The sequence below is a fragment of the Manacus candei genome, unplaced genomic scaffold (assembly GCF_025592945.1).
Source record: "Manacus candei isolate 608988 ecotype Guabito, Panama unplaced genomic scaffold, ASM2559294v1 h1tg000045l, whole genome shotgun sequence".
Classification (NCBI taxonomy): domain Eukaryota; kingdom Metazoa; phylum Chordata; class Aves; order Passeriformes; family Pipridae; genus Manacus; species Manacus candei.
Window position 1 is genome coordinate 5189903 of NW_026138093.1, and position 13245 is coordinate 5203147.

At 54.6% G+C, this 13245-nt stretch overlaps 1 protein-coding gene and 1 pseudogene across 1 annotated transcript in view; one reads left to right on the top strand and one right to left on the bottom strand.

Moving 5' to 3' along the window:
• Window positions 1-13245, top strand: part of LOC127474811 (zinc finger protein 208-like) — a 1297692-nt pseudogene that overhangs the window by 201386 nt on the left and 1083061 nt on the right.
• LOC127474831 (zinc finger protein 271-like) overlaps window positions 1-13245 on the bottom strand; it is a 279141-nt gene that overhangs the window by 11188 nt on the left and 254708 nt on the right. The gene's annotated exons all lie outside the window — the stretch shown is intronic.

The following is a 13245-nucleotide window of genomic DNA, read 5'->3' on the forward strand; positions in this document are numbered from 1 at the left end:
TCACACCACCCCTGAGTGCTGCTGTGCCGGACATGCTGGAGCTCCAGTATGAGCTGGAGTCCAAGGAAGCCAAGTGGTATGCCACCATTGACATAGCCAATGCCTTTTTCTCCATTCCTTTGGCAGCGGAGTGCAGGCCACAATTTGCTTTCACTTGGAGAGGTGTACAGTACACCTGGAATCGACTGCCTCAGGGGTGGAAACACAGTCCCAGCATTTGCCATGGACTGATCCAGACTGCACTGGAAAAGGGTGAGGCTCCAGAGCACCTACAGTACATTGATGACATCATTGTATGGGGGAACACAGCGGGCGAAGTCTTCGAGAAAGGAGAGAAGATAATCCAGATTCTCCTAAGAGCCGGTTTTGCCATTAAACGGAGTAAGGTCAAGGGACCTGCTCAGGAAATTCAGTTCCTAGGAGTGAAGTGGCAAGATGGACGCCGCCTAATTCCAATGGAGGTGATTAACAAAATAGCAGCCATGTCCCCACCAACCAGCAAGAAGGAAACACAGGCTTTCCTAGGCGCTGTGGGCTTTTGGAGGATGCATATCCCCGAGTATAGTCAGATTGTAAGCCCTCTCTACCTTGTGACACGGAAGAAAAATGATTTCCAGTGGGGCCCCGAACAACAACAAGCCTTTGAACAAATTAAACAGGAGATTGCCCATGCGGTAGCCCTTGGGCCAGTAAGGACAGGACAGGACGTGAAGAACGTGCTCTACACCGCAGCCGGGGAGAATGGCCCTTCTTGGAGCCTCTGGCAGAAAGTGCCTGGGGAGACCCGAGGACGACCGCTGGGATTCTGGAGTCGGGGATACAAAGGATCTGAAGCCAGCTATACACCAACTGAGAAAGAGATCCTGGCTGCCTATGAAGGAGTTCGAGCTGCCTCAGAAGTAATCGGCACCGAAGCGCAGCTCCTCCTGGCACCCCGACTACCAGTGCTGGGCTGGATGTTCAAGGGAAGAGTTCCTTCCACACATCATGCCACCGATGCCACGTGGAGTAAGTGGATCGCTCTGATCACGCAGCGAACCCGGATAGGGAATCCTAATCGCCCTGGGATTCTGGAAATTATCACCAATTGGCCCGAAGGTGAGAGTTTTGGACTATCCTCTGAAGAAGAGGAGGAGAAGGTGACACGAGCTGAGGAGGCCCCACCATATGACAAGCTACCCGCAGATGAAAGACGATATGTGCTCTTCACGGATGGCTCCTGCCGCATTGTAGGGACAAACCGAAAATGGAAGGCAGCTGTATGGAGTCCCACACGGCGAGTTGCAGAAGCGACTGAAGGACAAGGTGGGTCAAGTCAGTTTGCAGAGCTTAAAGCCATTCAGTTGGCTTTGGATATAGCTGAACGAGAGAAGTGGCCAAGACTCTATCTCTACACTGACTCATGGATGGTGGCCAATGCTCTGTGGGGATGGCTGGAAAGATGGAAAAAGGCCAACTGGCAGCGCCAAGGGAAACCCATCTGGGCGGCGGAGATGTGGCAGGACATCGCTGGCCGGGTAGAGAAGCTGAGTGTGAAGGTCCGTCACGTAGACGCTCATGTAGGCAAGAAACGGGCTAATGAGGAGCATCGTAACAACGAGCAGGCGGACCAAGCTGCCAGGATTAAAGTCTCTCAGGTAGATCTGGATTGGCAGCACAAAGGAGAATTATTTCTGGCTCGATGGGCCCATGACGCCTCCGGTCACCAGGGGAGAGATGCAACATACAGATGGGCTCGTGACCGAGGGGTGGACTTAACCAAGGACATTGTCTCACAGGTCATCCATGACTGTGAGACATGTGCTGCCATCAAGCAGGCCAAGCGGGTGAAGCCTCTATGGTATGGTGGACGGTGGTCAAAGTACAGGTATGGGGAAGCCTGGCAAGTTGACTACATCACGCTCCCCAAAACCCGCCAGGGTAAGCACTACGTACTGACCATGGTAGAAGGAAGCACTGGATGGTTGGAGACATACCCCGTGCCTCATGCCACTGCCCGGAATACCATCCTGGGCCTTGAAAAACAAGTCCTGTGGCGACACGGCACCCCGGAGAGAATTGAGTCTGATAATGGGACCCATTTCAAGAATGGCCTCGTAGACACCTGGGCCAAAGAGCACGGCATTGAGTGGGTGTATCATATCCCCTACCATGCACCAGCTGCTGGAAAAGTTGAGCGGTGCAACGGATTGCTGAAAACCACTCTGAAGGCACTGTGTGGGGAGACTCTCAAACACTGGGAGCTGCATTTAGCAAAGGCCACCTGGTTGGTCAACACCCGAGGTTCCATCAATCGAGCTGGCCCTGCCCAATCAGAACTTTTGCATACTGTAGATGGAGATAAAGTCCCCGTGGTACATATGAGAGGAATGTTAGGGAAGACTGTTTGGATTAGTCCCACCTCAAGCAAAGGCAAACCCATCCGAGGGATTGTTTTTGCTCAGGGACCTGGTTCCACGTGGTGGGTAATGCAAAAAGATGGGGAGACACGTTGTGTACCACAAGGGGACCTAATTTTGAGTGAGAATGGTCTGTAATGTTTCATTGTATATATATAGATAGATAGATAGATAGATAGATAGATGTATATAGTTTTAAAGGGATATAGTTTTTAAAGGGGGTTAATTTGGGCATGACATGGATGGCATAGAATAAGGGGTGGATAATGTCCTAGTTAGGACAGCTGAGATCAGTTCATCATGGTGGGTGTAACCCAAAACTGTATTCTATAGCCTTCCATGTCATTTCCCAGAAACTAGACTATTGTTGTCAATAGACTATTCGCACCCTCTGCCCATAGAGCATGGTGGGTGTAACCCAAAACTGTATTCTATAGCCTTCCATGTCATTTCCCAGAAACTAGACTATTGTTGTCAATAGACTATTCGCACCTTCTACCCATAGAGCCTGACTCCTCAGGCTATAAACTAGGTGTTAAGAGGCCTGTGAGATAGAAGGATGTTTCTGTCCTCACACCCTTTGTGAACTCCCCGCCCTGAGGGGAGTACCAAGCATTCCTGCCTGAACTGGAGGATATATAATCTTGGAGTTTTGGAACATTTTTAAAACCCACTCGTGGGATCCAGAGGACGGCTGCATCTCATCGCTCTCAACCAGACTTAGACCACCACTGGACTGCGATCACCAGTTCTGGCCAGACTGCAGCAGCTCTCCCACCAGCAGGTTCTTCCCCTCTCCCTTTACTTTGGACTCAAACAGGGCCCAAGGAACACCACTTTGTTCAGGCCCCAGGGTACTGGGTTACACATTTGGGTTTTTGTGGGTTGAGACCAATTGTTTGTTTGTATTATTGTACTTACTGTATTATTTTAATAAATTGTTATTCTGACTTATAATCTCTCCTTTGAGTTGGGTTCATTCCCCCTGCTGGTTAACTTTTAAACCAGCACAGATACAAACTGAACTTGTGCTCAGGATGCAGCTGGGAGCAGAGATTTCCCTGCAAAGTCTGCAGTGAGTCAAGCTCTGCAGAGGAGATTGTGCCCCATGGATGGGATTGCAGAGGCTCCCTCAGGTCCCCAGGATGAATCATCACTCTCCCAAGTTCCTGCCAGGAGGTTGGAGCCAGGTGAGGGTGGGGCTGTTCTGCCAGGAAGCAGCAGTAGGACAAGAGGGCTGGATCTGGAGCTGTGCCAGGGGAGGTTTAGGTTGGATATTGGGAAGCAATTTTTTCCCAAGAGAGTAATCAGGCCTTGGAATGGGCTGGGCAGGGAGGGGTGGAGTCAGCGTCCCTGGAGGTGTTGAAGGTCAGAGTGGATGTGGCCTCAGTGCCATGGTCTGGGAAGCACAGCGGGGTTGGATCCAGGGTTGGACTTGATGATCTCGGAGGTCTTTTCCAACGTGGCTGATTCTGTGATTCTCTGATTGCCATTCCTGTGGCAGCACATGCTTGAGGCTCCATCCCCAGGGTGATAGAGATGTCTGTCCATATCTATCTCCAAGGTTAGTCTGTAAATGTGTGGTGTTAGCAAAGCAGGCTGAGTTCTGGGCTGGTTGTAGAAGGAGAAAGAAGCCCAGAGGCCAGTGCAAGCAGGCAGCCCTCAGCTTGCACCTGATGTCCCCTCCCTGCAGGTTCCTGTCCTTGAGCCCAGGCCCTGAGGTGAGGCTGAGAAGTGGCGCGGAGGTGAGCCCAGAGCTGTCCCTGAGGTGAGGCTGAGAATAAGTGCAAGGCAGAGGTGCTGCTGAGGAAGGAGAGCCCCGTGGTGGGGAAGAGGCAAAGGTACCCATCCCCGAGCAGGTGCTGTGTCCATCCCCTGTGTGCCAGGTGAGCTGGGGCTTTGCTGCAGAGCTGCGGGCGCTGATTTGAGCGTCTCCAAGTGCTGAGATGGTGGGCACCCAGGAACACCAACTGTGCCTGGCCACGGAGCCTGCAAGGAGGAGCAGAGACAGCGGTGTCAGTGTGGGGGGCCAGGTTGTCCCTGTGCCTTCCCCTGCAGGCCCTGGCTGTCCCTGCTGGGCCCCTGTCCATCCCCATCAGGTCCCTGCCCGTCCCCCCGGGCTGAGCTCCCCCCAGGAAGTGCCGTGGAGCTGAAGCTGCTGCCATCCCCCCCTGCAGCCGCTGCCCCAGCCAAGGGAGCAGCAAAGGCAGGGCCAGGAGCAGAGGCAGCAGCAGGGGAGCCCTGGGGGGCCGGGAAGCTCTTGTGTGGGTCAGGAAAGAGGCGCTGGGCACGAGGCCGGGGCTGTGCTGAGCAGGCCCAGCCCTCACATCCCCCCAGCCAACGCCGGCTGCCCGGGGGGCTTGGGAGGGACCCCCAGCCCGTGTGCCCCACGCTGAGCTGGCAGAGAGAGAGCCAAGGGACAGGGCCACGGGCAGGGCCACGGGTGAGGGACAGGCAGGGCCATTGCAGGGCCACGGTGAGGGCACAGCCTGTGGCAGCAGAGCTGCCCAGGGCCGGGGGCAGCCGGGGCTGTTGGGACCAGCCAGTGCTGGGGCCGAGCAGAGCACGAGGCCTCTTGCAGAGCCCTGGAGCAGCCTCCCACGTGTCAGCCCTGCCCTGGTGGGGTGACACTGTCCCCTCCCTACAGGGCGCTCCCCCGAAATCTGTGGAGGGACCTTTTGTGTCTATTCCTGGTTGCTGATTCCTGCTGGGGACCTGAGGGAGCCTCTGCAATCCCATCCATGGGGCACAATCTCCTCTGCAGAGCTTGACTCCCTGCAGACTTTGCAGGGAAATCTGTGCTGGCAGCCTGAGTATGTCCCGATCCCCTGCGCTCCCCCCAGGATATTTGGGATGAGTTCCCCCTTCCAGAGCACCCACGGGATGGGGGGGGAGGTGCTTGTTTTCCTGGTGTTCCTGTTCCTGCTCCGCCCCTGTCCCTGCCCTTCCTGCTGCTGTCGGGTGAGCGGAGCGGCCACGATGGGAAAGGGGCGAGAGAAGCGACACAGGAGCCTGAAACGGGGGAGTGGAGAAGGGAAAACCTGGACAGTGGGGACATCTGGGATCCCCGAGACAACAGAGTGGAGAACCTGGAGAGGGAGAATGTCTGGGAATGTGGGACCCGTAAGGCGAGAGTCAGAGGAAAAGGGACCCTTGGGACCCCCAACACTCCCAGCATCCCTAAGTGGGACCTCAGCATCCCAGAGAGGAGAGACCTTCTCAATTCCAGAGGGAAAAGAGATGAATGACGGGGAACATCTGGGAGAGATTTTTTTTGGCTAATCTTAATATTTTGGAGTATTTTTATGTAAATTTCAACTTTTTGCAATTTGAGGGACTAAGGGTCTTCTTGCTATTTCTGAGTGATTTTTGTGTGAATCTGGGTGTTTTGGGTTTTTCTGGGCCGAATCTTGGTGTTTTGGAGGTTTTTATGGTCACAGGATGCCCGGTGAGTTCTAGAGATGGACTTGGGCAGGAGGAACCCCCAAACACAAACGCTCAGCCCTTGTTTTCCCCCCATCAGGATTTGTCCTTCCCAAAGCTTGGGCAGATGGAGGAGGAGGCTGCGAGGAAGAGGAAGATGCCTTGGGCCCCCCAGGCAGGTGAGGAGGAAGTCAGTGTCCCTTTGGGCGGGTGTTGTGCTGGCTCTGTCAGCCCAGCATGGCCCCGGCTGCAGGACAACCCCGCTGGCGCCGCCGTCCTGCCGGGGCCGGAGTTGGGGGGATGTCCTTGGCCTTCCCTGTGGGCCGGAGGCAAATCCCCTGCCTGTCCTTCTTGCTTCCTGCCCCAGGCCCCGAGCTGAGGACGGAGAGCCCGGAGGACAAATCCCCCCGTGAGACCCTGGTGGGAGAGGCCGTTTTGAAGGGCTCCCCGACGCAGGAAGGCAGCGGGGAGGAAAAGGGCCGGAGATCCCCCTGCAGGAGGGGCTCCAAAGCCATCCCAGGGTGCTCTGAGGAGGAAAGAGCCAGCCTGTGCTGGGAAGGCGGCCGGAGCTTGAGGGGGAGCTCTGAGCTGGTGGTCCCTGATCACCCTCCCAGCAGGGAGAAGCCCTTCAAATGCTTGGAATGTGGGAAGAGCTTCAGCCAGAGCTCCTACCTGCTCCAACATCAGCACATCCACACTGGGGAACGTCCCTACATGTGTGGGGAATGTGGAAAAAGCTTCAGTCAAAACTCCCACCTGATCCGACACCAGCACACCCACACTGGGGAATGGCCATACACATGTGAGGAATGTGGGAAGAGCTTTAGGAACAGCTCCCACCTCCTCACTCACCAGCACATCCACACTGGGGAACGGCCCTACAAGTGCTTGGAATGTGGGAAGACCTTCAAGGACAGCTCCAACCTCATCACCCACCAGCGCATACACACCGGGGAACGGCCCTACAAGTGCTTGGAATGTGGGAAGAGGTTTCAGACCAGCTCACATCTCCTCAGGCATGAGCAGACACACACGGATGAGAGGCCCTTCCGCTGCACCGACTGCGGGAAGGGCTTTAACCAGAACTCCCACCTCGTCACCCACCGGCGCATCCACACCGGGGAGAGGCCCTACAAGTGTGGGGAGTGTGGGAAGAGCTTCACCGACAGCTCTAACTTGACCAGACACCAAAAGACCCACCAGTAAGAGAAGCCCCACCAGTGCCCCGACTGCTTCGACCGCTGCTTCCACCCTGAATGAACCCCCTGATGGTGAGGCAACCCGTGGAGTCCAGTGACTGTCAGTCCAACCCTTTCGAACACAAAGGGCCAGTCCCCTTTCACAGGGGCAGCTTCTTCTAACAGAACCCTTCTTGGGGGTGTGTGGAGATTCCTGCCCTGGCTGGGGACCCCCCCAAGGTCAGTCCTGGAGGTCGAGAGCAGAGATCTCCTCGTGAGTGTTGGTCTGGGGGAATTCCATCCATCTCTAATTAAGAATTATTGCTTTTGTGCCAGCTTGAGTAGAATTGCTTCAACAATTGCTGTAGTGTAGAGCGCTGTCTTATCTTTTTCTGTATTTCTGTTAGTTTTAGTGTTTCTCTTGTGCAGTAAATAATTCTGATGAAGATCTTTTGTCTGATCATTTGTAACCCTAAATAAGTTCCTTTCTATCAATAGATCTGATTTGCCATCATTAAAACCTGGGGGACCAAAGTGATTTAGTCACACCTCTGTTATTCCTCTGAACTCCAAGACTGAGATTGGATCCAGCAGCCCCCACAACCCACAGGAAGTTGGGAGCTCAGGGGGGCCACACCCCTTTCCAAGTCCCCTGTGCCCAAAGACCTCCATGGGACAATCAGACTCGCCAGACCACCCTCCCTTTTCCACCCTTCTCCCTGTTCCTCCCACTTTCCTACTCTCCCCTCAATCCTCAATTTCCTACCAAACAGTTTTGTGCTCCCAACCCCCAATTTTTGTCCCCTTTCCTGTGGGCACTGAAGGAGAAAATGAGGCTGCACACACAGAGTTCCAATTCTGAACTTTTCCACCAACACTTTTCCATGTCCCCTTTTATTCTCTCTTGTGAGCAGCACCTGCTGTTTGTCTTTTAGTCCACTGGAATTCCCATCATGGCCCCAAAGCAGTGCCCTGATCCCACACATTCCCCTCCCCTCATGTGCTGGCTGTGTTCAGCCACCAGAGAAAAACACAGGCTGCCATGCAGAGCGTTCCAAGTGGTTTCCCCTTTGGCAAACAGCACTCTCTGGATGGAAAAACACCAGTCAAGACCAAAACACTCCTTTTGGATCTGAATTAACTGAATGCAGCTGCTGCTGCCTTAACTTGTTCCCACTGAAATTCTCAGGGTTCCTTTGCCTCCAGGATGCCCTACGTGTCACAATGCCCCTGGATTCCATGAGCTTCCACAGTCTCCAAAGGTTCCCTTAGTTCCATGAGGCCCTGCAGTCCCAAAATGCCCTTTGGATTCTCGGAGATTTCCCATTGTCCCAGGGTCCCTTGTGCTTCAGAAGGAGCTGCAGTGGGACAGTGGCCCCTTGGTTCCGTGAGCTCTGCAGTGTTCCAGGAATCCTTGGGTTCCAGGAGAGCCTGCAGTTTCACAAGGAGCACTTGAATGCAGGAGGTTCTGCAGGGTCCCAATGGCCCCTGGATTCTGGGAGATTCAGAAATATCTCAGGGCTGAGATAAATGGGATTGTTCAGGCTGGAGAAGAGAAGGCTTTGTGCTGACCTGATTGTGGCCTTCTAGTGCCTGAAGGGAGCCAACCAGAAAGATGGAGAGAGACTATTTACAAGGGCCTGGAGTGACAGGACAAGGGGCAGTGGCTTCCCATGGATAGAGGGAAGGGTTGGAGGAGATAGTAGGAAGGAATTCTCAACTCTGAGGCTGTTGAGATGCTCTTTAAGGCCCCTCCCAAGCCAAAGCATTCCATGTTTGTGGGACTGGTGGGTGAGGTGGTGGTTGGAGCCATCTGGGGCACGGTGACACAAAATGAGGGAGTTTTCCATTGTGGGGTAAGGAAGGAGGGGGCAGCAGAACTGACCCCTTGGACACCTGGCAGGCAGGCTTTGGCTGGAAGCTGCTGATGGGGAGCTGAGTGAAGCCCCCACAATGCAGGAGGGAATGGTCAGTGACCTGCTCTGCCAGTGAGACCCCCCCAAGTGCCTGGGCCCACATGGGATGCAGCCAAGAGTCCTGAGGGAGCTGGAGAAAGAGCTGGCCAAGCCACTCTCACTCATTCCCCAGCAGTGCTGCACAACTGCACAAGTCCCAGCTGACTGGCAACAAGCACATGGGATGCCCATCCCCAGGAAGGGCCCAAAGGAGGATCTGGGGAACTCCTGGCCTGTCCCATTGACCTCAGGACCAGGGAAGTCCATGCAGCAGATCCTCCTAAATGCCATCCCATGGCAGGGGCAGGACAACCAGGGGATCAGGCCCAGCCAGTGTGGGGTTGGGAAAGGCAGGTCCTGCCTGACCAGCCTCATCTCCTTCTCTGACAAAGGACCCGCTCAGCAGCTGAGGGAAAGGCTGGGGATGTGTCTCTCTGGAATTCCAGAAAGCCTTTGGCACCATCTCCCCCAGCATCTCCTGCACAAACTGGCTGCTCATGGCTTGCCTGGGGAACTGTTTGCTGAGTGACAAAGTGTCTGATGGCCCAGGGAGTGGTGGGGAATGGAAGGAAATCCAGGTGGGGCCGGTCACTAGTGGGGTTCCCAAAGGCTCAGGGTTGGGGCTGCTTCTGTTTCACATCGTTCTGGGTGACCTGGGCCAGGGGATCGAGTGCCCCCTCAGGAAAGTCGTGGACAACACCACGTTGGGTGTGAGTGTGGATGTGCTGGAGGGCAGGAAGGCTCTGCAGAGGGATCTGGACAGGCTGGATCAATAAGGTCAAGTGTCAGGGCCTGCCCTTGGGTCCCAACAACCCCCTGGAACGCTCCAGGCTGGGGGCAGAGGGGCTGGAGAGCTGCTCAGCAGGAAGGGACTTGGGGGTGCTGCTTGACAGGGGCTGGATATGAGGCAGAGTGTGCCCAGGGGGGCAAGAAGGCCAAGGGCATCGTGGCCTTTGTGGAGAAGAGTGTGGCCAGCAGGAGCAGAGAACTGATTGCCCCTCTGTGCTGGGCACTGAGGAGGCCCCACCTGGAGTGCTGTGTCCAGTTCTGGCCCCTTGTGCTGGTTTAAGAGTTAACCAGCAGGGGAAATGAACTCAACTCAAAGAAGAGATTATAAATCAGAATAACAATTTATTAAAATAATACACTAAGTACAATTATACAAATAAACAATTGGTCTTAACCCACAAAACCCAAATGTATAACCCAGCACCCTGGGGCATGAACAAAGTGGTGTTCCTTGGGCCCCCCCTTGAGTCCAAAGTAAAGGGAGAGGGGAAAAACCTGCTGGTGGGAGAGCTGTTGCAGTCTGGTCAAAAGTGGTGATTGCAGTCCAGTTGAGGGTGGTGGTCTCAGTCTGGTTGAGAGCGGTGAGCTGCAGTCCTCCTCTGGATCCCACAAGTGGTAGTAAGGTTCTGAAATTCCAGGTTTATATATTCTCCAGTTCAGGCAGGAATGCCCAGTCCTCCCCTCAGAGCGGAGAATTCCATAAATGGATGCTTCGTCCTTCCCTTAGAGTGGGGAATTCCATAAAAGGGTATGAGGATGCTCAGTCCATAAAAGGGTATGAGGGTGCTCAGGAACATCCCCCCCCCCCCGCCCCTTGCAGGCCTCTACTGACAACAGTTTCTGGGAAATGGCATGGAAGGCCATAGAATACACAGGTTTGGGCTACACCCATCCAGTGATGAATCGGTCCCAGCTGTCCTAACAAGGACACATGGCAACCATCATACCTCCCACTGCTACAGTCATTTACCATGGCAAACCTCATACATTGTATTACTACGGTCGGTTACCATGGCAAACAGCATACATTCCCATTGCTACCATCAGTTACCATGGCAAACAGTATACATTCCCACTGTTTTGGTCGGTTACCATAGCAACCATCATACAGTCCTGTTTCTATGGTCAGTTACCATGGCAACCACCATACATTCTCGTTGCTACGGTCAGTAACCATGGCAAACATCATACATTTCCGTTGGTACGGTCAGTTACCATGGAAACCATCATACATTCACATTGCTATGGTCAGTTACCATGGCAACCACCATACATTCTCGTCACTATGGTCAGTTACTGTGGCAACCATCATACTTCCCATTGCTATTGTCGGTTACCATGGCAACCACATACAGTCTCATTGCCACTGTCAGTTACCATGGCAACCATCACACATTTCTATTGCTATGGTTGGTTTTCATGGCAACCCTCATACATTCCCATTGCTACAGTTAGTTACCATGGCAACCATCATATATTTCCATTGCTACAGTTAGTTACCATGGCAACCATCATACATTTCCATTGCTACACTCAGTTACCATGGCAACCACCATACATTCCCATCGCTACAGTCAGTTTCTGTGGGAACCTCTTGGTTCCTCTGGGAGAGAAGCAGATGCAGATGAGCCTCCCTCTTGTCCACCAACCTGCCAGCTGTGCTCTAAAGGCCTGTGTCCCAAGGGGTGTCTTCACCAAGACCCTGCACAAACCTCTGGGACTCTTTGCATCCTGTCATGGGGCCTTTCCAGTGAATTCCAAGGTTATCAAAGCCAACTCCAATGGGCTCTTTGTCTCACTCCACAAGGTCACCCAAACCAGTCTCTCCTCTGACCCTCACCCACAAAAGTTCACCCAGTTTGTTCATCCCCTAGAGCAGCTGCACAGCTCCAAGAAGCTCCTTCCCGCTGAGGACACCTCTCCCCTCCTCCTTCTCTCCTGTGTCTCCTTGGCCTTCTCTCCCAACACATCACAGCCCTGCAACCCGGGAACTGTCTCAGCAGGCCTGGGCTGTTATTGCCTGCAAGTGGAATGAAGAGAGACTTGGGGCTGCAGCTCCTCCTGCCTGTGCCCCACACGCAGGGCATTGGGGCCTGTCTGGCTGCAGCCCCTCAGTGGGGCACCGGGGTAAGAACAGACTTGCAGTGGGGAAAGCTGCTCTGAAAGCCCCGAGAGCTGGGGTGTGCAGAGGCTTTGCTGACAATGGCCTTGGGGGTGGACGTGCTGGGACTCAGGCCCAGGGGGAAAATCCCAGGCCTGATCCGTGAGGAGATCAGCACATGCTGCTGAAATGCTGGGGGAGAGAAGAGCCAGCAGAGGGAGGAAACAAGTGTGGACAGCCTGGGCTGATGGGATTTGGACTCGTGCCTGGCCCGGCCTTGGCTGGGCAGAGAAGGGACAGCCTTTGTGTCCCTGCAGGGCTGGGATTCACTCCCTGCCCCAAAGGCCCCCAATGTGTCTGAGAAGCCCTGGGTGGTGCCTGTCCCACAACTGCTGGGAATGGGGATGGGGTCCCTGCACAGGCCCTGTGCTGTCCATGGCAGCTGCTGCACTTGTGCTGCAGAGCCCTGGCACCTCCCCTGGCACTACAGGCCCCTCTTTGGCTGTTCAATCCAGGCTCAGCTGCCCTGAATTAGGTTCAGCAGTGAAGGGATGTCCAGGAGACAACTACCACTGTACTCTGAGGACATGTAGAAAATACCCTGATAAAGAACAGGAGAGAGACCTCTCTCCCTGTGCCACCTGACTCCATTTGGTCACCTGAGCACCTCTAGGGGCTGCCCTGGATAGAAGGAACAGTGACAGGTTCCCCTGTCCTACATGTGGGCCCCTTCTGCCACTGAAGTTGGCCAAAGCAATGTCCCAGCAGCCTCCAAGAAGATCCCAGAGCTGCTGCCCTGTCCCTAGGAACTGCTCCACTGGAGTCTGCAGTTCCCAGCAGGAATCTCAGTCACCTCTGGCCCCTCAGAAGGAACCAGGGCTTTGTGTCCCAGCAGGTCACTCCTGGCTTTGGTCTTCATTCATTGCCATGGGAGCTGGGACAAGGAGTCACCTGCAGGGGCCTGTTTTGGGCCCACTGAAGTGGGGCAGGAGGAATCCCAGCCCATGGGGGTTGGGGAGGGAGCTGAGTGTCCTTCTGGCCCCAGGTCTGCAGAGCCATGAGGAGACACCTCTGTTGACTCAGCTGAGTCCCTTCCCTCAGTGCAGGTGAAGGAGATCCCTCCTGGGCACTGTCTGGGTTTCCTGTCTAATGATGGGACAAGAAAAGGGGACTCTTGAACTTAACTCTGTTTGGAAAAATGACCCTGCTGAAAGAAGTGTCTGTGCCCAGCTGAGAGAAGGCACATCATTATTTCCTTCAGCTGTGTGCCAGCGGGTTCCCCTGGAGCCCCAGGGACAGCTGGAGGGAGCCCAGAGGGGCAGAGAAAGGCCTGCCTGGGGCTGTTGCTGTGCTGCTGAGCTGGGCTGGGCTCCTGGCACACAGGGAGCTCCTGGCAAGCA